The sequence below is a fragment of the Nyctereutes procyonoides genome, unplaced genomic scaffold, assembly GCF_905146905.1.
Source record: "Nyctereutes procyonoides isolate TBG_1078 unplaced genomic scaffold, NYPRO_anot_genome, whole genome shotgun sequence".
Classification (NCBI taxonomy): Eukaryota; Metazoa; Chordata; class Mammalia; order Carnivora; family Canidae; genus Nyctereutes; species Nyctereutes procyonoides.
Genome location: NW_026575134.1, coordinates 11,565,713 through 11,591,350, shown reverse-complemented (window position 1 = coordinate 11,591,350; position 25,638 = coordinate 11,565,713). Strand labels below are relative to the sequence as shown.

Below are 25,638 nucleotides of genomic sequence, written 5' to 3'. Positions count from 1 at the left end.
CGACCCTTACAAAAAGACTAGGAGAACCCGAAGGGTCAAAGCAGCAAACTGGAAAACCCTCTTTGAAAATGGTAAGCGTTGCTTTCCTGCATATACTGCCATTATTTTGGCCCTTCCTCACGTTACCACTAGAATCTTATAGGAGCTGCTTCCTGCCAACATAAGCATTGTGTGAAAACTTTACAAACATCACTGGGAAGAATAAACCAATGAACTCTGTATGACTTCTTAGCAACTTTGCAAGACAGAGGCCTAATTTGACATGTGGATTTGGTGGTTTGCCCAGCCTTGGCTAACATCAGGTCCACATGGAAGAGGGGTGTGCAGTGGCTCCATACCCCAGGGGACCAGCTCAGTCTCATGTGCCATGAGTCACAGTGGCAGAAGAGAGCCTCCTTCCTGGCTGTCTTGACTCACTCTGGAGCAGAAGAGGATGCTCATTGGGGTTGTGGTCCCGTTACGTGAGAGACCGCGGTGAGCTAAACAGCTTCACCAAGATGCAACCAAATCCCTCAAATTAGGAGAGAACAGGATGAGAAAGGCCAAATTCACTGATGGTTTGAGTTGGCAAAATTCTATCAAGCTCTAACATTAGCTCTGGGCTCATAAATCATGTTTTCCTTTGTCTTCTCGACTTCTAGTAATTAAATTGCTACAAATGAAGTTGTCTTTTCAATAATTTCTATAGGAATTTCCATTCTGTTTAAGGGTGAATCGACATTTAAGGTATATCCTGGATCAGACTCAATGTCCCAACTTGCCTCCGAGCCCATGTCTCTTTGGACAGTACACATACTGCCCTTCCCAACAGCCATCCACTATTGCATTCTCCAGGATTGGGGTGTTGGTGTTGTGTGTGTGTGTTTTTTTTTTTTTTTATTGAAACCTCCAATCCCAGGTTTTTAACTTTTTTACTTATACAGTAGTAGTATTTTATGGGAACTTAACTGTAATCTATACTCGTGATTTGTCAAATTCCTAATTTTGTCAAATTCCTAAATACTAGGATTACCCCTTTTAGATAAACTCCAGACTCTTGCAGTTGCAAACTAATAAATAATAAAGGGAAAGCATCAGAACAAAATGTGTTAATCCCTCTTGTCATCATAGGACCAAACAGCCTCTCTCAGAATCTAAAGTGATTTACCAGCTTAAATAATAAAAGGACCTATTGTTCCATGTACCATTCAGTCAAGGCTACCTTCAGGCTGTTCACACATTGCTACCTCCATTTTTTTTTTCTCTAATGCTTATCCTTCTCCATTTTCCACCTACTTTTTTACTGCTTTATATTACTTACTCCCTAAAATCCAAGTTACAATTAATCTCTTATGTATATATATATGTATATATATATATACACATTCACATTTTAATATTTATTTGAGGGAAGGGGAGAGAGGGAGAAAGTTTGAGTGGGGGGTGGGGGCAGAGAGAGAGAGAATCTTCAAGTAGGCTCCCTGCTCAGCTAGGCTCAGTCTCATGACTGAGATTATAACCTGCACCAAAACCAAGAGTTGGACAATCAACTGACTGAGCCACCCAGGTGCCCTTCAACTCTCTAGGTTTGTAATCTAGATTATAAAGACACACAAGACACACAATTCCAAATGAAGCATACCTATTTAAAACACAAAATGTTCAAAAGAGAGGCTAGAACCCAGAACCTGTCCAATCTAGCTTTCCTCCTAAATTCCGAATAGTGAAATTCTCTAACCATTCCCCTTCCCAATTCTTATTTTCCCATTTTTTCCAAATAAATAGTCAAATCTTGTCCATTCTGTTTCTTTAATAGCTTACATACATATTCATTACTTCCTTTCTAATCCATACTGATGCATTTTACTGATTTCCATTATGAACATAACTACTGCAAGCCTGCAGGCTTTCCTCATATCCCATAGAGACCCATATCCCATAGTGGCAGTATAGAGGACAGATTAAACAGCAGCATTGTACTGCTTGAACATTGTAAAATGCTTATTCATTGTGTCATCATTCAACAAATATTTCTTTTTTAAAAAAGATTTTATTTATTTATTTATGAGAGACACAGAGAGAGGCAGAGACACAGGCAGAGGGAGAAGCAGGCTCCACGCAGGGAGCCCGAGGTGGGACTCGATCCCGGGTCTCTAGGATCATGCCCTGGGCCGAAGGCGGCGCTAAGCCGCTGAGCCCCCCCCCCCCCCCCCCCCCCCCGGGCTGCCCTCAACAAACATTTCTAAGCCCCTGACGTGATCTAGGACATAAAAAAGGTGTAGCTAGCCAAATGGAAAGTTGGAGGAGGAGGGCAGATAAGTTGGGCATATAATGACAGAATTTTCTGTGTTGTTCTATTTTTACACTTATATAGCTTAAGTAGAATACTGTAATTTAGATAATTCTTCCCTATTTAAAACAGCTATAGGTCTCTTCATTACCTCAAATCCATGGGATTTGGGGAAAGAGAAGAAAATTCTTTAACCATTTTTCTTTGGGGCGGGGAGAGGTTAGCAAACTGCTATTTTTTAAACTGAAGTGAAATTCACATAACATATAATTAACATTTTTAAGTAAACAACTCAGTGGCATCTATTTAGTGCATTCCACGTTCTACAATCACCATGTCTATAGAGTTCTAAAACATTTGCACCACTCCAAAGGAAAACCTCTTATCCCTCAAGCACTTGCTTTGCTCCCATTCTATCACCCTCTCTTGATAAGCATAAATGTACTTTCTTTCTATGGATTTACCTATTCTGGACATTTCATATAAGTGGTATCATATAATCTTTTGTGTCTGATTTTATTCACTTAGCATAATGTTTTCAAGGTTCATTCAAACTGTAGCATGTTTCAATACTTTATTCTTTTTATGGTTAAATATTATTTCATTGTGCGTGTATACCAAATTTTGCATACCCATTTACTCATGGATGTGTTTTTTTTAGCTCTTTCCACCTCTTGGCTATAGAAAATAGTGCTGCTGTGAATATGCATGTATATGTATTGATTTGACTTGTTTTTATTATTTTGTTTATACACCTATAAGTTGAAATGTTGGGTCATACTATATCTATATATAACTTTTTTGAGGCATGCCAAACTGTTTTTCATAAAAACGGTGTCATTTTACACTCCCAGCAACAATGGACAAGGGTTCTAATTTTTCCATATCTTTGCTAATATTTTTATTTTCCATCTTTATTGTGGGGGGGGTTGTTCTTGTTTTATTTGTCATTCTAGTGGGTATGCAGTGGTACTTCACTGTGACTTTGATTTCATTTTCCTAAAATTAATGATGGATATTGAGCATCTTTTCATGTCTTATTGGCCAATTATAGATTTACTTTGAATAAATGTCTATCCATGTCCTTTGCCTATTTTTTTTGTTTGTCTTTTGTTGTTAAGTCATGGGAGTTCTTTATATAATCTGGATACCAGACTCTTATCAGATACATTATTGCAAATATTTTCTCTCATTCTGCAGGCTTTCACTTTCTTGATAGGTTATTCACTTTCTTGATACATGCACATAAGTTTTTAATTTTGAGGAAGTCCATTTTATCTATTTTTTTAAAAGATTTTATTTATTTATTCATGAGACACACACACACACACACACACACACACACACACACACACACACACACAGCGAGGCAGAGACACAGGCAGAGAGAGAAGCAGGCTCCATGCGGGGAGCCTGACGTGGGACTCTATCCCGGGACCCTGGGATCACGCCCTGGGCTGAAGGTGGCGCTAAACTGCTGAGCCACCTGGGCTGCCCCATTTTATCTATTTTTGTTGTTTTCACACTTTTATTATCAAAACTAAGAATCCGCTGCTAAATCCAAGGACATAAAGATTTACCCCTATGTTTTCTTCTTTTTTAAAATTTATTTCCTATGTTTTCTTCTAAGAGTTTTAGCTCTTATATTTAGATTATTGCCTCCTCTTGAGATAATTTTTGACACACCAGTGAGGTAGGGGTCCAATTTTATCCTTTTGCATATGTATGTCCAGGTGTCCCAGCATGATTTGTTGAAGAGACAATTCTTTACCCTATTAAATGCTGTCGGCATCTTTGTTGAAAATCACTTTGCTATAGATATTTGGGTTTATTTCTGGACTCTCAATTCTATTCTATTGCTCCATATGTCTCCATTCCAGCATCACATGGTTTTGATTATTGTAGCCTTGTTCTAAGTTTTAAAACCAAAAAGTATGAATTCCCCAACTTCGTTCTTCTTTTTCAAGACTGATTTGTCCATTTGGAGCCCCTTGCAATTCTATATGAATTGGAAGATAAGCTTTTCCCTTTCTAAAAAAAAATGGTATTGACATTTTGGTTGAGATTGCACTGAATCTGTAGAGAGCTTTGAGAAATACTGCCTATGAACATGAGCTGTCATTCCATTTATTTAGTTCTTAAATTTCTTTCAGCAATGTCTTATGGTTTCCAGTATATAAGCCTTTCAGTTCATTAGTTAAATTCATTCTTAGCTTTTTTTATGTGAATGTAAATGGAATTGTTTTCTTAATTCCATTTTCTTACTGTTTATGCTAGTGTAGAGAAACACCTGATCAGAGACACATTTGATTTTTTTGTGTTGATGTGGTATCTGCAACTTTGCTAAATTTACTTATTAGCTCTAGTAGGGTTTTAAAAAAAGTCTTTGGATTTTCTATTTATAGGGTTATACTATCTGTGAATACCTATAGTTTTACTTCTCACTTTCCAATCTGGATACCTTCTATTCCTGTCTGTTCTTTTCCTACCCAGGGACCAGAGTCCCACACTGGGAACACAAGCTCCCATCTTCAAGACCACTACAGAACCTGAAGGGGTCTGGTTGAGGGCAAGTAAAAACAACCCAAACTATTTTACCATTACACAGTTGCCTTTTCTTTGATTCAACACATGCTTGTATTGTAAACTTTTGTCTGTTTTCCAGACTTTTGAGAGAGTTGATTTTGACAGTTTTTGCTTAATTTTTTAATGTTTCTGTGGACGAGTAAGTTATTGGAGCTGCCTACTCCACCTTTTTCACCTATGTCTTTCCAAATATTTTTCTTGTGGTGCACATCACTATTCTTGGCTAAGGGACACCAAAATAATATTATCCACACCTGTCAACATACTTGATCCATTTTGAGCTATAATTTACTATTTGGTATCAGACCAACTTCCTACCAAGAATAACCACAATGCTGGATTAAGTTTGAAAAGAAAACAGTTGCATCAGAGAGTCACCAAAACAGCCAGGAGAGACAGCATAGGTATATCATCTTAGATAGCCAGGATGTCATCATTAGCAAATCAGCAGACATACTCTAAAACTGTTTAACAAAGAGCACAAAAATGTCAAATGTAATGTCAGAAAAGCCAAAAGTAATAAAAGACAGAGTAAAGGAAAAATATATGGATAAATCTAAATTTCTCTCTACATAATAATATTTTGCTGGGTTTTTCAATTTAATAGAATTTAAAATACATGACAATTGCCCCCAAATCAGGAGTTGGGTAAATGAAATTAATGTTCTAGAGTCCTTGAATTTTCCAGAAACTAGAAAAAATATTAATTTGTTGTACATTCTAGTAAAATGAATATTTTATAATTATAAAGTAAGTCACAAAGTGAGAAAAAGATACATAATACATATATCTGACATAGGACTCATACCTAAAATATAGAAAAATCTCCTAGAAATCATTGACACAGTCTAATTTTAAATTGGGCAAAAGACTTGAACGAGTGGCATATAGACATATGAAAAAGTGCTAAACTCTTTGTCATCCAGGAAATGCAAATTAAACCTACAATGTGATTCCCCTACATATGCACCAGAATGTATAACATTCTGTATAACAGACTTCCATGCTGTTTTCCATAGTGGCTGTACCATTTTACATCCCCACCGTGTACAAGAATTCTAACTTCTCCACATTCTGTCAATATTTGCCATCTTTTGTTCATTTCAATCCCAACTGGTGTGGGGTGTATATCTTAGTGATTTTGACTTGCATTTCTCTGATTAGTGATGTTAGGCACCTTTTCATATATGTGTTGGCCAATTTAATGTCTTCTTTGGAGAAATAGCTATTCAAGTCTCCTGTCTCTTTTTTAACTGGGCTATTTGTTTTTGTTTTCTTTGTCAGAGAGTCGTAGGAGTTCCTCATATATATTTTGTGGGGAGAGGGGCTAACATCTTATCAGATACGTGGTTTGCAAATATTTTCTTCCATTTTTAGGCTGCCTTTCCATTCTGTTTTTCCCTTTCATTGTGAAGAAGCTTTTGTTTGTTGTAGTTCTACTTTTGCTTGTTTCCTGTCTTTTAGATGTCCAATCCATATACCCATGAAATCATTACCAAGACTAGTGTCCTGAAGGTTTTCACCTGGAAGTTTTACAATTTCAGGTCTTCTGTTTAAAGCTTTTAACCTTATTTCAGTTTATTTTTGTGTGTGTTTTGAGGTAGTTTATTTTCATATTTTTACATGCAGATATCTAGTGTTCCTGACCCCATTTGCTGAAGACACTATCCTTTTCCCACTGTGTATTCTTGATACCACTGTTGAAGATTAGTTGCCTATATATATGTGTGTGGGTTTATTTTCAGACTCTCTAGTATGCTCTATTAGTTTATGAGTCTTTTCATGGCAGTATCATACTGTTTTAACTATGGCCGCTTTGTAATATATTTTGAAATCATGAAGTGTGATGTCTCCAGCTTTGTTCTTCTTTCTCAAGGTTGCTTTGGATATTCTGGGTGTTTTGTTGTTGAACATAAATTTTAGGATTATTTTTCTATTTCTGTATAAAATGCCATTTGAATTTTGATGGGAATAGAACTGAATATATAGTTTTGGTAGTATGGACATTCTAATAATATTAAGCCTTCTAATCCATGAATGAAAAGACTCTTCCCATTTATTTGTGTTTTCTTTGTTTCACTAGTATATTATTTTCAGTGTACAAATCTTTCATCTCCTAAATATTTTATCATTTTTGATACTAAGGTACCTGAGAACATTTTCCTAATTTCCTTTTTGGATAGTTCATTGTTGCTGTATGGAAATGCAACTGATTTTTCTATGTTGATTTTTATACCCTGCAACTTTCCTAGATTCACTTATTCATTCTAATAGGTGTGTGTGTGTGCGTGTAATTATAAGGGTTTTATACATATGATCATATAATCCACAAACAGACAATTTACTTCTTTTCCAACTCGGATGCCTTTTATTTCTTTTTCTTTTCTAATTGTTTTGACTAGGACTTCCAGTATTATGTTGAATAGAAGTAGTGAGAGAGGGCACTTTTGTCTTATTCCTGATTTTAGAGGAAAAGGTTTTAGTTTTCCACCACTGAGCAGGAGGTTAGCTGTGGGCTTCTCATATATGGCCTTCATTATGTTGAATGAATTCTTACTATACCTAATTTGAGATGTTTAACATAAAGGGATGTTGAATTTTGTCAAATACATTTTCTGCATCTATTGATATAATCATGATTTTTATGATATGATCAATAAACATTTATTGATTGCATTTGAGCATCCCAGGAATAAATTCTATTTGATTGTGGTATATGATCCTTTTAATATGCCATTGAACTGTTTGCTAGAATATTTGTCACAAATTTTTACACTGAGCACTCTTTTTTATAGATTTTTGCATCTATGTTCATCAGCGATATAGAGCTACAATTTTCTTTTCTTGTAGTGTCTTTTTCTGGTTTTTATATCCGTGCAATGCAGGGCTTGTACAATGAGTTTGGAAGTGTTGCTTCTCTTTAATTTTTTGGAAGAGTGTGAGAAGGACTGGTGTTAATCTTTTACATGTTTGGTAGAGTTCACCAGTGAAGCTTTCTGGTCCTGGGCTTTTCATTGTTAGGAAGTTTTTGATTACTGATTCAACTTCCTTGCTTATCTATTGGTCTGTTTATATTTTCTATTTCTTCTACCATATGATCCAATAATTCCATTCCTGGGTACATATCTAAATTGAAATAAGGATCTCAAAGAGATATCTGCACTGCCATGTTTATTGCAGCATGATTCACAACAGTCATGATTCAGAAATAATCCAAATGGCCATCAACAGATAAATGAGTAAAGACAATGTGGCATATGCATAAATAAAATGTTATTTAGCTTTTAAAAAAGAAGGAAATTCTATCACTTGTGACATCATGGATAGACTTAGAAAATATTGTGCATTTTTCAAGCATTTAAAAAGTAGAAGGGAATATTCTCTATACCTCTACATTTTCATTAAAATTCATTTTTAAAAGATTTTATTTATTTATTCATGAGAGACGAGAGAGAGAGAGAGAGAGAGAGAGAGAGGCAGAGACACAGGCAGAGGGAGAAGCAGGCTCCATGCAGGGAGCCAGACGAGGGATTGGATCCTGGGTCTCCAGGATCAGGCCCTGGGCTGAAGGCGGCGCTAAGCCGCTGAGTCACCCGGGCTGCCCCATTTTTCATTTTAAATATCCTTTCATCTAAGTAATAATTGCTTTGAGCCAAAAGCTAAAGAGATAATCCATGCATTTCTGGCCTTAAAAACTTATTCGGGGGATCCCTGGGTGGCGCAGCGGTTTGGCGCCTGCCTTTGGCTCAGGGCGTGATCCTGGAGACCCGGGATCGAATCCCGTATCGGGTTCCCGGTGCATGGAGCCTGCTTCTCCCTCTGCCTATGTCTCTGCCTCTCTCTCTCTCTCTCTCTCTGTGACTATCATAAATAAATAAATTAAAAAAAAATTAAAAAAAACTTATTCGGGTCACAAATGATTGCATTTTGTAGTTTTGATTACTTAAAAGTCATGTGATAGGCCAGTTGCAGAACCAGAGACAAGTTCTTACTCTGACGTTGTCTCACTTAGGTTCAAACATCACTCTTTCTTTATAGCATCTGTCTTGCCCAGACAATTCCTAGGGATTTGTGGAATACAAAATCCAGGGCCAAAACTTATCCTGGCCATCTAGGCAAACATGGGTCCCCGGAACCTGAATGGGGAGGCTACAGAGAAACTTTTAGGTTTAGGTGCCAGGTCTAGGGAAGTCTCAGGTGGGGGCTAAGAGGGGCGGCAGGCAGAAAGGAATAGAAGGTGACCCACACTTACCACAGCACCTCTTACCTGCTTGTGGTCCCCTTGTGATGATTATCCTCAGGGAAGACACTGAAGACTATCCCGGTTTGGGGGTTTCATGAGGTTTGGTGTGAGGAACAGGAGACATTGTATCATCATGGAAAACATGCCTGGAAGTAAGTCAGTCACAGAGGAACAAATGCTGCATGATTCCACTTATATGAAGAATCTGGTTGATGCAGAGACTAGAATGGTGGTTGCCAGAAGATGGGAGATGGGAAAATGGGGAATTTTGTAATGGTTACAAAGTTATAGTACAAAATGAATAAATTCTAGAGATCTGCTGTCCAACACAGAGCTTATAGTTAATAATAGGGTGCTGTGCACTCAAAAACTTGTTAAGAGGGTAGAACTCATGTTCTCTTACAGGGAAGAAACAAAAAGCAACAAAATCAAGGGGGCACAAGAAATATTTTGGTGATGATGGATATGTTTATTATCTTGTTTGTGGTGATGGTATCACGTATACGCACACTGTCTAAACTCATTACGATTTAGACATTACACACACGCAACTTTTTTGTATGTTCAATTTGTCTCAATAAAACTGAAAACAAAGAAAAAAGAGGATGAGCACAAAACAAAACTGAGAATATCAAGTGTCGACAAAGACGTTGAGCAACTGGAATTTTTACTCACTACTAGTGAGTTGTAAATTGGCAAACCAAAACACTAATTGCCAGGGTCTACTAATAGTGAATATATGCATATCCTGTGGCACAGTAACACTACTCCCAGGTATATGCCAAAATCAGATGGGTAACTAGGTGCATCAACAGAGATGGACAAGAATATTCATAGTAGTATCACTTGTAGTCACTGCAAACTTCAAACAACCTAATGTCAAGCAATATTAGAATCAATGGAGAAACTTTGGAAGCGTATACAAAAACGAAAATAAACTACTACCTTCTTTAACACGGATCAGTATTACAAGCATATTGTTGAGCTAAAAGAGCCATGGGGGAGTACATACTATCTGTTGTCCATTTACAAAGGTTCAAAGGTTCAGGCAGCCAAAACTAATTTGGGTGGAAAATTTTGCAATAGTAGCTATTCATCTGTTGAACAATGACTGAGACAAGTATGAGGAGAGATTCTATATTCCTGGTAAACCTTTAAAATCTTAGCCTAGGAGATGCTTACACAAGATCATTTGTTTTCCTACCAAGACATACACTCATGAGCAGTGAGTGCACTTCTTTTGCACATGTGTCATCCCTCAAAACTTTTTTTTTCACACTGATCATCTCAGAATTTTTTTTTTAATTTTATTTTTTCAATTTTAGCAAGGGTGCAGGGAGTTGCTCGTCATATACTACGGGTAGGAATGCTAAGTTGTAACAGCTACTTAGAGGAGCAAATGAAGAGAACCCACCATGGGGATTTAAAATGTACATTCTCCATGCAGCACACCGACCTGCCAGTGTTTCTACCCTAGAGAACACTTGGATGTGGGTCACAAAAAGGAGCATGAACTTAGGTGGAACGTAGCAACGCTTTTTTTTTTTTAATTGTAGTTCAATTTGCCAACAGATAGCCTAACACCCAGCAGCAACGCTTCCAATGGAAAATAAAGAAACCAAGTACATATTCAAGGAATGAATGAATAAGGAAATCATAAATTGTATCTATTAGTTCCGAGGACTACCATGCAGTATTCCAAAAAAAAAAAAAAAAAAAGAGGAAGATTTATATATAATACGGAAAAATCCCAAGGATGTAATGTTGATTGTTGATTGGGGGGTGGGGGGGGGACCCTACACGTATGCAAATGCATGGGAACTAGGGGTCCTCCTATAGGGGCCGGGTTTGTAATTAGCGGCGGAAGAGGATCTCAGCCCAATTTGCAACGTGCACATCCATTATCATGTGTCACTTAATAACTAACAGCAGCCCTTAGGGTGCCTCTGGAAGCCTATCCACCCAGGGAACAACACGGGTTCCCTCCAATAGGCGAACTGACCGCGGGAGGGCCTGGAAGCGGAAGAATTTTCACTCTAGGACCTTCTTCATCTTTAAATGTAGCATCTTTTGGTTAAAAAAAAAAAAAAAAAGTCCAGTTAGGACTTAAAAGGTCATTGAAAGGCGCTCCATCTCGTGGGAAAGCAGAAGACGAGGATAGTTAAGCGTGACGACACGGAGGTCGGGCGCCAGCCCCGCCGCGGGGCGCAGAGCGAGGCCGCCCAGCCGGGGCCGACCTGGGTCACCGCGGCCGCGGGCCCGCGCTCAGGGGCGGAAGGTCCCACTTCTCCCTCCCGGAGCGCTCGGTGCGCCGCGCCAGGGGCCCCGAAATCCAGGCCAGGACCACTTTCCGCGAACTGGAACCTCAGTCCCCACCGAGACTCTGTAGGGAAGCCCAAGAAGCAGAATCCCCGAAAAAGGGGAAGCGGCCGCTTCACCCAACGGCGCGCGGCCACCGTCAGGACCGAGCAGCTCCGCGCTCTCCGGGTGCGGACTCCAGATTCCCACCCTCCCCTCGGGGCAGGCCAGCCCGCCCCCTTCCCCCGGATCCGCGTCGCCTATTGGGCAGCGAGTGATCGACAGACGTTTCCGCCAATCGCCGGCTCTGTCACGGCCCCGCCCCCGCCCCGTCTGCGGTCCCCCGGGAGAGAGGGGCCTCTGTGCGTCGACGTCAGCGTGTTGACGTCACGGGCCGGGCTCTGGAGGAGGACCGGGGGTGGCTGACGGCGGGCGGTGGGCTGCGCGTCGGCTGCGGGGCTCGGTTCCCCGGTCCCGCCCCGCCAAGCCCCGCCCCTCCGCCCGCTGGGGCTCCCGCGGGCGCAATCACGGAACCGCTGTCCCCGGGCCAGCCTGGGGCGGCCGGCCCGAAGCCCCCCGATAAGGTAGGCTGGGTTTCCCGTGACCCTATTTGACAGATTGGAAAACTGAGTCACCCGGGGGGGGGGGTCAGATGACTTGCTGGGAGCTCGCGGGAGACCGCGCGGACGGAGGCCGGAGCCCGAGCGTCGGGGCGTTTGCCGAGCGCTGCGCGGTGCTCCGGGAGGAGGAGGGAGGAGGGGCTCGGCTGTTCGTGAAGGATGCACGGGTGAAGTTGCAGATTGCAGAGCCCCACCTCGTTTGGGCGCCCGGGCCGGATGCGGGGCTGGATGCAGGCAGTGAGGTCTGCATCCCTTCACCCTCCCGGGCCCCCGCTGGGTCCCGCCCCACCCTCCCGCCTGGGGCCCTCCAGAGTTACCAGGAAGGGAGACTAGGGCGACGCCTGGGCTATGCAGGCCAGGACGGTCCCTGGCCTCTTTTACTCCTTTAAGACAGTCTGTGTTCAAAAATTTTAAGAATTAAAGCACAAGTTATGAGGGTCGTGGTGGTAGTTTCATTTCACTGCCTTGCCCACCCGTGGTATCCGGCCATATTTTGAAGTCTCAGTAGCATGATGATTTTTGTTGAGGATTTTCTAGAAAGGGATATTTTTTTTTCCTCCCCTCTCTTTTGTTCAAATATGGGTTAACATTGTGGAGCTTTTCTTACCCTTCCATTAATGCGCCAGTTATTCACCATGTCATTTGTCTTCTATTTCACAGATGGAATCACTGAATTCATCACTTGACTCAGTTAATAGTTTGGATAAGTTTAGCAAGGTAACAAACTAACAGGTCCAATCTCTCAAATACACTGGAACTAGTTCAGATGGTTTCCCTTAGAATCTTTGTTGAGAAGGGCTCTGAAAGATCATTCCCATCTATATACCCTCTCTTTCTAAAAGCAGGATCTCAAAAAATAAAACTTTCATTACCTTTGCTTCTTTATTGATGGATTCATGCCCATAAAGTGAAAAATGTGCACTACACAATATATGCATACATATATGATGTTTTCTTCTTTTCATAAAAAAATCATTCTCTTTAAATCTTGCTGTCGGAAACATTGGACTTTTAAGTCTGCATTATTGCATAAAACTGCATTAAAGAAATAGAACTGAAGTCACTTTTGGGGGGACCTTTCCTTCCTGATGTTCACAGGATGGCCATTTTAATCATTTGAATTTATTCTTTGAACAAGTTTATCAGACGAGTACCTCGTCTCTGCCGTATTTTGCCTGAAGATGTTGAGGATTAAGTGCTGAAAAATTTACGTCCTTAAAGACCTTCCATTTTGGTGGAGACACAATAAACATGTAAACGGAAATGACAGTTTTAGGTAATGATAAATGGTAGAAGAAATAGTTCAGGATAAGGGGATAGAGTGTGACTGGGATGTGGGAGAGTAGGAGGGAATTTAGGTACGGTAATCAGAGAAGACTTCCTTGAGGAAGTGACAGTTTCATGAGACGTGAATGTTTGGAATGAGTCAGCCCACAGGAAGATCGGTGGAAGTTTCCAGGCAGACACTGCAGTGCAAAGGAGCATGTTCCAGGGGTAGAAGAGAAGCTATGTGCAATGGAGTGAACCTTGGAGAGAGTGAAGGCGGGGAGATGACAATGGGTGTGAGCTGGGTGTGAGGCAGAGGACATAGGATTTGTGTATTGCCAAATCCTTCTTTATTTAGTGACATTCATAGACTCTAGCCAGCTCTCTGCTTTATTTTGGTTATGAAATCATTGCAGCAACTCATTACGTATTTTTTTCACCAGTAGTCACCTCTCAATGAAATATGTCTTCTTCCCTTGAGCACTGTGTCCCATGCTATTTTTTTGTGTGTGTTCATTATTATGTGCAGGACTTTAAGCCTCTGCTTATTCTCAGCTCCCTGCTTTTATCCTTCCTTCCTATGAATCCTCCAGTATTATCTTTATGTGTTGGCCCTTTGGAAAGAACTGGCTGTCAATCCCAGCTCTTGTCCAAGCTGAGTTCTAGGAAACTGCACTGTCAAGTGGATTACCATTTTCCATGAGAACTTTGAACTGACCAGAGACTTAATGCCTGCTTTTATTTAGTGCCTAAAGTGTGTCAGGTGCATTACATACATTCTTATCCTTCCAACATATTGCAGAGGTAAATATCCCTTTTTCATCAGAAAGGAAGCTTGCCCTTTGGCTGTCCAGCTTGTACTGAGTGAGTAAAGATTTGAACACTCCAGTTAGCCTGCCCCCAAAGTCTAACCCATGCTACTCCACCTCACTGCTTCCCTGAATATATAGCAGTAGCTACAAATCTCTGTTATTTGAAGTTATATTTTTTGAAATGATATTTTAGAGGTCATGATTCAGTCCTCTCATTTTATAAAGATTTTATTTATTTGGAGGGGGGGGAGAGAGCACAGGCATAAGTAGGGGGAGGGGCAGAAGGAGAGGGAGAAGCTGACTCCCCACTGAGCAGGGAGCCCGATGTGGGGCTTGATCCCAGGACTCCAAGATCGTGATCAGAGCCGAGGGCAGATGCATAATGGACTGAGCCACCCAGGCATCCCCAGTCCTCTCAATTTAAAGGTCAAGCTGTGGAGGCCCAGATTTTCAAAGCATAACTGGCACCAAGTTCTTACCTTACTGAATCTCAGCCAAATATTTTTTTCTGTTATACTTCATAAAAGTTCCATCACAATGGGTTTCTACATATATGAAAATACAATATTTCTTTTTTTTTTTTGAGAGATCGAGAATGAGCAGGTGGGAGAGTGGGGAGGGAGGGACACAGAGAGGAGAGAGAATCTTAAGCAGGTTCCAGGCTCAGTGCAGAGCCTGATGTGGGGCTCAATCTCATGACCCTGAGACATAACCTGCAAGAGCCAGACACTTAACTGACTGAGCCACCCAGGCGCTCCTGAGAATACAATATTTCAACATGGTGAATTTATTGTCCATCAACTCATTCAAGGTAGTAATATTTCTTGGACTAGTACAGTCCATTGCCTTATTTTCCTTACCTTTTCTCAGCAGGGAGCAGCTGCAGACTTTCTGAATGAATCCTTGATTTTTGTTAGAAGAAAGATAGTAGTTTCGAAATGACTTTAAAATTTAAGGATTAATTGCACACATTTTTTAAAAAAATTTTTTAAGTAATTTTGTTTGAGAGAGAGAGAGAGAGGGAGTCACAGTGACAGTGAGAGAGGGAGAGGGAGAAGCAGGCACCCTGCTGAGTAAGGAGCCCGACATAGGGCTCCATTCTGGGACTCTGGGATCATGACTTGAGCTACCCAGGTGCCCCTAATTGCCCACGTCTTTGAAATGGAGTTCAAAACTTATTACTGATTTTCCAGATTTAACCGTGTACTTCCAAGTGTGAGAACATTGTCTAGAATTGCAGGCTTATAGTTTCTGATAGCAAGTGGAGTTTCTTCCTGGAATTGAGGAAGTCCTCGGGTTAGCTCAGAGATATAACTTCTCTTTCTTGGTAATATATAATCATTTAAAAAAAAAAGTAAAAATCATTTCATGAATTTCATGGTTGAAAAATGGGTTACTATGTTCCTACAAATTTAAAAATACTCATTATTCATTTCCAGGCCTTGTTCATTATGATTGGGATATGGCAGGTGAATAATAGTAAACTAACAGTTTACCAGAAAGTACTTTCTGGTGGCTTTTTGCCTCTCCTTATATAAGTTAATAGAGATTGTCTTTCATTAGTCAAATTAGAATTATATTACCTGGTATCCTTGGTCATACATTCTTATACATATATGTTTGCTTGAGTCTAAAAGACACTTAAGGATTCGTGTTATAACATGCAAAGTTTTTTGTGGATTGTAGAGCCCTTTAGTTTTATTTATCATTTCATCTTTGAGAGAGGCACCGTTATGGTTTTCTTGGCTTTGGTTCAACAGAACCTCTTTACTGTTTCAGTTAAGGATCTGACTTCTGACCCTCAATTCCCTTGAGAGGAGCTCAAGTCTCTAGGGTTATAGGTGTTGAAGGCACATTGTTGCAAGTAAAAATCATTATTGTCTGTCTTGATGGTATTGGAAAAAGTAATGGAAAGTCCACTTTTTAATATTAAAGATTAGAAAAGGCCCAGAGAGCCTATCCAGCGGTGGGTGTCCTGCTGAGGTAAGAAGCCTGGTCCACATCCCTGGCTCAAGGCAGCAGGAGCTCCCACCAGCTGTTGCAGGCTCCCATGTCCTGCAGAGCTCGAGGCTTTCTGTGCTATTTCAGTTGTTTGGCTTGTTCTCCATCTGGATCTGGAAGGTACCTGTTGTGGTGACTCCACATCAAAGCAGGACATCTCACCCAGGATCCCTGCCTCAGCTGTTTAAGCCTGCAGGATGTTCCTGGGCAGGTATTGGGGAAGTATGTAATGGGTTTGGTCAGCCCTCTAGTTTAAAACCCTTCTCCTCTACTTCTTCTCGTTTTCCAAAAAATATCCTGGGACCAGTGGGTATTCTTAGTGTGTAAAACTTGGGAGTTGAGAGGAATTTTGCCTAGTACCTTCTAAGTTATGGTAATCACAGGTTTCCACAACCCCTGTTTTACAGGGCAGGATACTTTTCAAATACTGTGTATTATTGCTCGCCCAGGTATATTCTTGTTTGCTTTTCATTTTAGGAAAATATATTTGCAGGTTTTTTTTTTTTTTAAATTAACTACTTGCTTGTTGAGCTAAAGCTGTGGAACCAGGGAGTTTCAAGTACATTTTCCTATTTGTATGGTAGTTAAGTTCATCAAAGCAAGGAGCTCCTGAGCTATTAGAAATTTCTCCAGCTGAGGTAGGAAGCCAGCCAGGACTTTGGGCATTATTGATAAGAGCTGACACTCAGAGAGGCCTTCTCTGCCAGCTGCTGTTCTGATTGCTTTGTGTCTGGATTTCTCATCCTGTTGACATTTTGGGCTGGGTATTTTTGTGTATAAACATTGCAGCAGTGTGAGATGATAGAGAAATGTGTGTGCATTTGATGGCAGAAATGTGTGTGGGGGGCACGTTTCCCTTTGAAGGCTCTGGAAATGAGGGTGGATGGCAGGGGGCTCCCAGACTAGAAGTGGGTGTCTTGCTGCTTTGTAAGCCAGCATGAGAATGAAAGCTGGCCATCCGACACCCTTTGAACTTTCAGCACTCTGCTGCTCAGTGCAGACCATTTAAAAGTTCTGTACTCTCCGGCCCTTCGGCACGTTGGTAACTGTTTCTCTCATGCCTTCTCTTTTCCAGGTGGTAAAATAGATATTTTTATAGGACATTGAGAAAACATAAATTCTGGAATCCCGGAACGGCTGTATCCTGGAGAAGCAAACCCCAACTATACCTCTCTTTGTTGACCAGAAATCAGTTGAGTCCACATTTAACGCTTTGAATGACCAGCACCTCTGCCTACATTTCAGTAGCAGATGGATGGCTGTGGTCTTCAGTGCATTATCCTCATCCTCAGACTCTGGCCTTTTTAGTTGAGCCTGTGTGCCCTCATGCCTCTGCTCTCAGTGTGAAATCAAGCCCATGCTCCCCTGTTCCCCATCCATGCGCCTTGTCACCTGTCCTCCTTCCTGGTCCAGCTGCACCTTCTGAAGCTTCCTCACGTGGGGCCCCTCCCAGACCATCAGTGGCTCACTGCTCCTGGACGTGCTCCTATGCCTCTTTTTAATCTACTACTCATCTTCTTCCTCAAAATATACTGTCTTTCCGTTTCTTGCAAAGTCATGTTTCCTTTTGGGCCAGCTTTTTCATGAAGCCTTTTCTGGTCACCACAACCTAAAGTTCAGTCTTCTCTGTATTATAATTATCTTAGGCTTTGATTCCTCATTATTTGTATAACTATTTTACCTCCTTTATAAAACTGATTCTACTTGAGGATCAGAGTCACATCTTTTCCATCTTAGTTTTCCTCATAGCTCTAGCATAGTGTCTTGCTTGTGGTAGATACTTACATATCTGTCTGTTTGGGTCCCATTCACATAGTGATTTCTTTCTCTTTTTCCATATATTTGTTTCAGTTTATGTAGTGTGTTGTTTTGGAGTGACTTCAGTAAATAGCATTCAGAATACACTGGAAGGGTCCCTATGTGGCTCAGTCGGTTAAGTATCTGCCTTCGGGTCAGGTCATGCATGATCTCAGGGTCTTGGCATAAAGCCCCGTATCCAGCTCCCTCTCCCTCTGCCACTCCTGCTGGTGCTCTCTCTGTCTCTGTGTCTCTTTCTGTCAAGTAAATAAATAAAATCTTTAACCCTCTTTCCAAATACATGGGAAAAAGAGATGACCAAAATCATTAAATCGGGGCATTCTGATTGTTTTGTCAGTTATAATAATTCAAGAAAGTTCAAGTATTTTTGGTTCCTTTAGTGTAATATATTAAAACTCCAGACATGTGTAAACTTGCCTAATTTTGGTTAACAAGTACCCAGACCCCAGACTTCTTTACAATGATATTTGTGATTCATGAATTGAACAAACAAATGCTTAACATATGACCAGGTATTTCCCCAGGTGCAAAGGATATAGACGTGTCTTGTAGGAACTCTTGATAGCACTGAGAAAAGGACACGTGAAAAAATGTGTGAAAGATTAGAGGTGCCATTAAAGATATGTGCCATGTGTGTCATGCAGTGGGGCCACAGAAGGTTTCTTTGAGGAAGTGGTACTTAAGCTTCCTTGAACAATGACTTATTGTTGTTTAAGGGCTCAGATGAAAAGGCTCTCTAGGAAGAGGGAGCATTAGGGCAAAGGCATACATGTTGAACTTCCTCCTGTATTGGGAACTAAAAATAGGTTCCTATGGCTAGAGCCCTGGTTCTCTATGGCTAGAAAAAAATTGAGTTTGGAGTAGAGGGATGAAATGAGCATTCAAGTTTTCATTTTTAAAAACCTAGCATGATACCAGCATGGAGGGTGTTTCGAGGATGAGTGAGTCTGAATTATTGGAGTAATGTGAATAAATGATAATTGGGAAAACTGGGAAAGTCCTATAGAGATCTTAGGGGAATGACATGGTCCCCAGTTCGGAGGATGGAACTCATGGCAGAATGAAAATAAATGCATTGTCTTTGTAGTGAAAACTGTACACAAGACCTTATGGGTCATTATTTGTTAGTTTTTTCCTACCTTAAACATGTTTGAAATATTTACAGGTAGTATGTATGTTTTACATCGTTATCTGTATTTTTAAGTCATTCTTACAATTTTCTTTTTGATTTTGTAATTGCTTATCTCTTGTTACATTGAGAGCAAATAATGGAGCTGGTTTCAAACCTTTATCGAGAACCTTGAGAGCTTAAAGAGATCCTGCTACTTTTGTGATGTCCTCTGCCTCTGTAATGTCCTCTGCATCCATTCTCATTATGAGGCTGTAATTCAGTTTTCTGGGTATATCACCCTATAGTTGCCCTGAGTCTTACAATTAGTTGGTCTTTGCTTTTGTGATTCTGTTTTCTGAAGCGTAAGCTAGGTTGATAAAGTCTACTGGTGCTGATCTCCTGAAGGTCAGTTTCCTGTGTGACCACCTAAGAAGTCAGACGACAAAAGAAAAGATTACTTTTTAAAAAAATCCAGGCATCACGATTTTGCCATTGATTTTCCTTATCTGTCATATGCACCAAGCTGATCTTCATCCATGGTAGAGATTAGTAATTATGTTAGAAACTGTGTGCCATATCTGTATGTCAGAGTGGAGGAGATAACATGTGTAACATCTGCCTGTTGGTAGATAGTCCTGGGCAAAGATGTGAATAACAAATCCTTTTATTGGCTTGCTCTCATTTGTGAATTAGGAAGTTGGCCTTGGATAATGCCAGGGGCGGTTGATACTCTGATCTTCCCTGGCATCACTCTTAGGGTACCAGTTCTCCCTGCGTCGGAGCCACTGTAGGAGCGGTGAGTAGAGGATGGCTTTGTCAGCTAGAGTGATCCTTGCAGGAATGCTTATTTCTCCTCTTTCACAGAAGGAGTCTTGTGTTGTTGGATGAAAAGAAACCCTGCTCGCTTCTGGATAGTCACCTTAGGTTTGCTGTCTACTCATCAGCTGGCTACTTGGAATTTAGCTGCTATTTCCCTCCTGTGTAGAGAAGAGAAGTTTGGAGAGGCCTATGGAGAATGTGTGATTAACACATTCTTAATTCTAGTCATTGAGATGAAGAAAGATGGTTACTAAGAGAAGTATACACTGGTAACCCCTTGCCTGTGATTCCCAGGAGACCAGTGAGCTCACTGCCTTGGGCTATTAACTGATTTTCAGATCTAGATCAATAAGATTATAGTTTGTCCTGAGAACCAAAAGCCTCCGTTTGAAAATTGCTTGCACTAAGCACTAAAGAAGTGGCATTATGTGGTGTAGAGATGTCCTCAAATGCACTGAAAAATATTTCAGGTTTCTTAATTGAGGGATTTTGTTGGTTTACAACTTCCTCTGGAGCTTCCAGAGTGTAACCCGAAACCCTGTGTGTATAGGACAGGGACAGAGTGAAGAAGGAGTTCACTTCACATTGGCTGTGGCAGTTGTAAGGAACCAAGGAACTTAACTTACAAGGCTTGTTTGAGCAGCTGCAAGATGAATAGTTTTCCTCACCCAGCCTCCAGAATCTTTAAAAGTTTACATTGAGGCCTTCAGCGAGTTTAGTCAGTCATACACCCAGTCCAGATGGCTTCAGCACCACAGTTCTATTTCAAGGCTGTATCTTTGGAGCAGCTTCTGGGAGTGAGGAAGGCAAGCAGAATACACATTCCAAGGACAGGAAAGGGGATGGGGAGCCTCCAGTTGGCCAAATCCAGTTCACAGGTTGGCTGGTGGTGGTGTCTTCTTGATGATCTCCTCCAACAGACCTCATCTGTCTAGAAAATAATGACTGTTGGGGATCCCTGGGTGGCGCAGGGGTTTTAGCGCCGGCCTTTAGCCCGGGGCGCGATCCTGGAGACCCGGGATCGAATCCCACGTCGGGCTCCCGGTGCATGGAGCCTGCTTCTCCCTCTGCCTGTGTCTCTGCCTCTCTCTCTCTCTCTGTGACTATCATAAATAAATAAATAAAAATTAAAAAAAAAAAAGAAAATAATGACTGTTGACTCCATGATTGCTAAAGCTGGCAGCACATCCCAAGAGGAAGTTTTAAATATTCATGAGAATGTGTGTGGTCAGGAGCAACATGGTTGTCCGAATTTCCATCTCCTGATGGTTGAGAGTACTAATGAATTCAAAATTGGGAAAAATAGTGCTAACTCCATAATAGCCATAATAACCGATCTCTTGTGATTTTTTAGGAAAGCTAAAAGTAGATTTCCTTCTGTGGGAACAAGAACAAGTTCTGGAAAATGGTGGGTAGTCAGCAACCAAAAAAAATCAGCAGTCTTTTATACCTGTGGAAATGACTTTGTTTGACTCATGAAGGGAAATGGGGTTATGTATAGCTTCTGTGACCTAGAAGATTAAAATAAAGTTGTTTCTAGGTGAGCTGTGAGGGAAATATATGAGTTTAGAAGTTAGAGCTAAAGCTGAGAAGGGGAGAAAAGCTGGAAAATCTATTTGAGCACTAGGAGAGCTCTACTAGGAGGAGAATCAGAGTTTGGAGAGAGACAATAGAAGCTGCAGGAAGGTAGCTATAAAGACCATGTCATTCCAGTTATTCTTGGCCACCTGATAGCAGTTTCTGAAAAAGATGAATGTTCTTGTTTGCCAGAGCCCATCTTGAGAGAGACTTTTTTTTTGAACACTGATGAGATGTAGCTGTAACATGCCAGCCATCTGACTCGCCAGTGGGGGCGCATAACTCCCTACCAAGTTGTCAACCCCTGCAGAGGTAGTGAGCTAACGATATGAACTACCCAACATGACTGGCCACTCCATGGCATTCTGCCATTTTGCCAACTGTGATCTATGGAAGAACAAATATACATTGTCAGATGTCCTTCCTCTCTCCAACTGGTTCATCTTTTCCTGGACTAGGCCACACCCAAGGACATGGTTATTCTCAGGGGGACACACTTGACTTCCTTCCTTTCTTTTTCTTCAGTCATTCCCTTCTCTTATTTATCTGTCTCCTCAATTAGATGGAAGTTCTGCTGAGATTAGGTGATGATCTCTTGCATTGCATTTTGAATCCTTTTAAATATCCTTGGGTTTTACATTTTGTAGGTGTTCAGTGCTTATTGTTTAACAAAATGGGAACTTTTATGGACCTACTTTCTTATTTTCTGCTCTACAAATAAAGGCACTTTGTTTTTTTCTCACTTTTATGGAAAGAAGGGAGAACATTCAACTTTCTGTTCTGTCTCATGGTTTGACCTTCCATCTGTGTGCTGTCGACTCTCAGATTTCTATGTCTAGCTAAGATCTGTCTCCTGAACTCCTGACTTATTTCCAGCTACTTTAATCATAATTACTGTCCACTTGAATGTTTTTTTTTTAAATTTTATTTATTTAGTCATGAGAGACATGGAGAGAGAGAGGCAGAGATACAGGCAGAGGGAGAAGCAGGCTCTATTTTGGGAGCCTGATGTGGGACTCAATCCCAGAACCCAGAATCACACCCTGGGCCGAAGGCAGACATTCAGCCACCGAGCCACTCAGGCGTCCCTCCACTTGGATGTTAATAAGTGCCTCACACTTTGTGTGTCCAAACTAAACTGATAGAAGTTCTTCCTCGAAGTTGCCCATCCATAAACTTCTCGATTTCAGTAAGGAGCAACTCCATCCCTCTGTGTCCCCCGGCTGTAAAGCTGGCAGTTCTTGAGTCCTTCCTTTATCCCATACCCCATACCCAGTCCATCAACAAATGCTTTTGCCTCCGTGTTTAGAACTAGTCTGTTCTCATCACCTCCACTGCTACCATCCCAGTCTGCTGAGTCACTGTATCACCTCTTCCCTGAATTGTTGCCATGTCCATTGATTGGTCTTCCTGCTTCTATGGTTCTCTCAGCTAGAGAGCCTCTGCTGAAAACCTTCCAGTTTCTTCCTGTCTCCTTAAAGTTTTTAAAGTGGCCTCCAAACTCCTCTGCCCCTTCTTAACCTCTCTCTTTTCCTCTTCTCCAACTCTATTCTGTTACTTCGCTCCAGCAAAACTGAAAGCTAAAGACCTGTGTGCATTCCTAGGTGGCCAGGCCAGCTGCACCCCACCTGAGGGCATTGGCCTTCTTCCCTCTCCTCACACTGCTCCTTGCAGGTCTTTGCTCCACCTTCCCAACGGAGGTCATCCTGACCTGTCCAGTTTAAGAATTACAGTGCTCTTCTGTTTATCCTCAGCCCCCTTACTTTAGAAAGTAAGATCTGTGAGTGCAGGAACTTTTTTGTCTGTTCATTGCCACATCCCCACTGCTCAGAGGAAGACCTGACACATATTTTTGGTGCTCAGAATGTATTTGTGGAGCAATAAAAGTGGACATGGTATATTCCTGGGAAACTCTGAATTTTCAGAAATTATCAAATGCAATTTTAAAATGTTGTAGTACACATCCAGATTCAGCTTCTCAGTATATATTTTTGTTTGCTTTACAAATTATGGAAATGTCATTATGGATTTATCCAGCCATCTATAAACATTAATATGTCTATATTCAGTGTCAAAAGTTCACAAATATTTTTACTATTGCTATAGAAATAGATCACTTAGAAATCAGGTTTTCATAAAAACAGCTTGGGCTTGGGAGATAAGTTAGTGTTGTTAGAAGACTGACCTAAGGGGATCCCTGGGTGGCTCAGTGGTTTAGCGCCTGCCTTTGGCCCAGGGCGTGACCCTGGAGTCCCGGGATCCAGTGCCGCGTCGGGCTCCTGGCCTGGAGCCTGCTTCTCCCTCTGCCTGTGTCTCTGCCCCCCTCCCCATGTCTATCATGAATAAATAAATAAAATCTTAAAAAAAAAAAAGAAGACTGACCTAAAAGCAGCACCATAACATGTTTGTTTTCTGCTTTAATTTTTCCCCATCACTAATATTAATTTCTAAATAAATCTTAGTCTTGAAGCATACTATTGAAAGGTCAAATCCTTTTTATGCACACACAGTTACTTTGGTCTGATATTAGCAGAAATTATTGAGTGAGTGAGACAAGACTGCAAAAATGACAGAGGGTTTTAATAGAAAGCCTTGAATGTGTGTGTTGGGGACAGGGGGAAGAGAGCAGAAAGTAGCAGCGAAGAGTGAGTAAATTTATCAGGACAGAATAAAAGCTTTCATTACATCCCAAGTGAGTAAACAACACTAGGAAATACGAGACCTAAAAAATAAATATTTGGAATAAAACCTTGGAAAATGTATATGGAGAGATGACTACGGAGTTGGACATTCTTAAATTCTTAAAGAGAAGTAGGAACAGAAGGAAGTGGTGTTGAAATGTAGGTACAAGTGTTGAAATGTAGGTACAAGCATGAATAAAACAGCATATGGTATGCCTGGGCCTTGGTGCATGATACCTTCTAAAAAATCCCCTTCCCCAAGTGTCTGGGGAGAGTTTGGATACTAATGTATGGAACCAAATGTGGCTTGTAAAAGCTTACAGCAAATAATTATCTTGTGCACATTTTCACTAAAGAATTGAGCAAACTTTAGAGCCTAGACTCTAGGCTCAGTGTACCCTCCATCATTTGATTGGGGCCTCCATCGGTGGACAAAAAAGACCATTAGGTGTTTGACACTGCCTGAAAGTTCATACAAATCAACTTCTATCTGCAGTCACAAGTACTTTAGAAGTCTTCAACCAATTTTCATTTGTGTGGGGATGATTTGTTAGTTATATAAAGAGCAAAATTATTTGGATGCCTAGAGATCTTACAGAGGTTTTCCTTTTAGTCTCACTGTCTCAAACAGTCATGCACAGAAGAATTCAGAATTATGCAAATGTATACAAAATGCCTGTTCGTTCTGTTTTGTAGAATGGCTTAAGCGGTTTTCTAGGATGAATTTAGTGCCTCTGCTCATAAAGGTAGCTCATACTTTAGTGATTTTTTTTTTTTGTAATGAAAATTTGCCTTTGCTCTTTATAATGTCTATATGCTACATATGCATGTACATATTGTATACACATTGTATTTAAGTGTATGTTTGTATGTTTATAGGTCCTAGTTGGATGGATAAAGAGAGCCAAATCTATTACAAAACATCTTTCTGTCCTCATGTATTTCTGAACTATTCATAAGTTAAGCTGTGTACTTCATGACACTACTACAGAGTACTTCAGCATGCATCTACTAAGAATAGGGGCATTCTCTATAACCAGAGTACTGAACTATAATCAATTCCCCAGTTGTCTTCTATAGGTCTTTCTTTCTTTCTTTCTTTCTTTCTTTCTTTCTTTCTTTCTTTCTTTCTTCTTTCTTTCTTTCTTCTTTCCTTTCTTTCTTCTTTCTCTTTCTTTTCTCTTCTCTTTCTTTCTCTTTCTTTTTCTTTCTTTCTTTCTTTCTTCTTTCTTTCTTTCTTTCTTTCTTTCTTTCTTTCTTTCTTTCTTTCTTTCTTTCTTTCTTTCTTTCTTTCTTCTTTTCCTCTTTCTCTTTTTCTTTCTTAAATTCAAAATTTAGTCTAGACTTCTGCATTGCATTTGATAATTGTATCTATGTGTTTTAAGTTCAAAGAGTATGCACACTTTTCCTTCTTTCTGTTCTTGTTTTGTTTTTAACCCTGTTGACTTCTTTGAACAGTCCACAATACGTATCTTGGAGAACATCCCAATATGCTGTTATGCTGTGTTTGTCTGATTGTTTCTTTCTTTCAAGATT

At 40.6% G+C, this 25,638-nt stretch overlaps 1 protein-coding gene across 3 annotated transcripts in view; it reads left to right on the top strand.

Moving 5' to 3' along the window:
- The first annotated feature begins 11,796 nt into the window (after nucleotides 1-11,796).
- STARD3NL (STARD3 N-terminal like) overlaps nucleotides 11,797-25,638 on the top strand; it is a 53,374-nt gene continuing 39,532 nt past the window's right edge. The window contains exons 1-2 of one of the 3 annotated variants that reach the window (XM_055301304.1): nucleotides 11,797-11,980; nucleotides 12,677-12,733. The gene's annotated coding sequence lies outside the window, so the exon portion shown is untranslated. Of the gene's footprint in view, nucleotides 11,981-12,676; nucleotides 12,734-17,199; nucleotides 17,288-25,638 lie in introns of those variants that run through there. The other 2 variants (XM_055301303.1, XM_055301305.1) reach the window with 2 other exon arrangements.